This window comes from Lactuca virosa, chromosome 1, assembly GCF_052849685.1.
Source record: "Lactuca virosa cultivar CGN04683 chromosome 1, Lactuca_virosa_CGN04683_v6, whole genome shotgun sequence".
NCBI classification, from domain to species: Eukaryota; Viridiplantae; Streptophyta; class Magnoliopsida; order Asterales; family Asteraceae; genus Lactuca; species Lactuca virosa.
The window spans coordinates 121,724,171-121,726,487 of record NC_136426.1 but is presented as its reverse complement, the minus strand read 5'-3'; positions in this window follow the sequence as shown (position 1 = coordinate 121,726,487).

The window sequence follows — 2,317 nt, the reverse complement described above, 5'->3', positions numbered from 1 at the left end:
TTGGTTTTTAATATTTAGATTGAAAATGACTTGAAAATTCATCACTTTGTCTAGAAAAGGCAAAATATACCGGTAAATTTTACCATATAAGTCAAAATTGAGTTCTATTTGTCTATAAAAGTCAGAATTTGCCTTTTGTGTCTATTCCATTAGTAAAAAAAAGTAACATATAACATTGAAGTTTGCAGACCAGGTACCTTAAGTTAGTTGCTGTCAACCAACATAGCGAAATACTACCAAAAATTGAAAATTTATCAAAAATAAATGCAAATCGGTTAAATAAACCATAAAAAAGAACAAAAAAAATGATAAACCAGATCAAATACTGATAAAAAAAACTCATACCTTTACCGAAAGTACACAATAGCTTGATTCATACACCTCCATTAAATTCATCTTCCCCAGATCGTGAAAATCGATGATTCTGTTCAGCAGAAAACGAAAACATCATCTAAAATTTTTGAGAAAACTTTTGTTTTCCATGAGAGTTTAATGTATTTCATCACCAAAAAGTTCACAATTTGTAGTAATTTGCATCCAAAACCAAAACAAAACGTATTGTAAAGAAATTAAAAGGTCAGACTTTACCTGAGAAAACCAATTCAAGCAGCCATCGACAATTACAACAACAATCTGCAGCAGAAGCACCACCAAAAGATCGACAATTAAACATTAGAAGCACGTCGAGTCGGGAAAACCAATCGATCTGAGAAACCAAAGTGTGAACTATGGGGAAGAAACTCGAATTAAGAAGCGATTTGAAGAAAATCACTGAAGTGGATTTTACCTGAATGAAGGGTTCGTCTCCTTCTGCTCATACAAAACCCCATGTATATTCTTAGGTCCTGATTTCAATTTTTTTTTATGTTTTCGTCTTCCAACCTCACAGCACCTACCTTCGTCGATATTTCTCTTGATGGAAAAAATAGAAGGTGAAGAAATCGACTTCATTTGAGTCGGTCGAAGTGAGGATGAAGGCCATCGGTGACCCCGGTCTAAAAATCGGCAGTAGTGTGCTTCATCATCTCTTGAGAGAAGATCGAGAAAAGAATGAAGCAGAAGAAATCAGATGAAGAAAAATCAGAAGAATCGAGAAGATATGGAGGAAGTAAACTAACCCTTGGTTAGATTAGATGGGATAAGCGGTGCGAGAAGCTTCAAGAAGAAGTCCACAGTTCAAGGTATCCAGAGTTAATAACACGTGTCCAAGCTATCGGCTAATAAAATAACAAAGTGTCAAAATATGACCCTAAAAGAAAAAAAAACAATTGGAACTCCACCCATTCTGCTGCAACTAAAGTGACCAAAATAGACAACTTTGGTCCAAGAATACTGTTACTTTTATGCTTATATTCAGCAAATAATAATCTGCCATTGATGAATACCTTCAACTGGGTGTGAGAGAAAATGAGTCAATGAATGAGAGCAACTAAAGTTCCTGTTCATAATGGCTTGAATCATCCCATGTTTAAAAAAAACAAATCAAAAGGTTCAAACCCTTCTAGAATAAATCAGTAAAGAGAACAATAATCAAGAATATCAACTTCCTAAAAAAATCACAGAAGGTTAATACCTTAAAGTCGGGATACAGAATGAGGATTATGGAATGAATGAGATGAAAAACAGTAAACCTTTTGATTTGTTGACCGGGCGACGACCTCCAATCTATGTCACTTCATCAAATGCTTAGTTGGCTATGTGGCTTGGCCTGATCACTTTACAAATAATTTGTTAAATAAAGAAGAAATATTGATTCCAGAGTATACATGAATCCTGGGGAATTTCAATGGAAGTCACTCATAAATTACAGATATACCCTTTATCAAATGGCAGTTGTAATGCATAATAGAATAAGAAAATACCTTCAAATAAACCCTTCAGAAAAGTAAGATGGCAGCAAATTTACAAGCCGAAGAATGAATTCTGCCTAATATGAGGAAAAAAGGACTTATACATCTGTTAAAGAAGAAAATGTGATAGAATCGTTATAAAAATAAAGCAACAAAAATAATTTTTTTATAAAGAACAACATTAAGAGACCTGAAATTTTTTAAATCTATACAAACTAAAATTTTTGTTAATGCATTAAAGTGTAAAAAATGTATCAATTATGGTCGTTGTCATTACCTGATTGGACTTCAAGTATGCGATGTTGAGTAAGTAAGGTTCACGGCTATCTTCTAGATGTACTTCTCTTCAGACATTCTATCCAACAATGCTTTAATGACTGCCTCATAAAATAAGTAAAAAGTAAAACCCATGCAATTTCTTTAAATTTCAAAAAATACATCAATTCAATTAATAGAAGTTGAAAAGT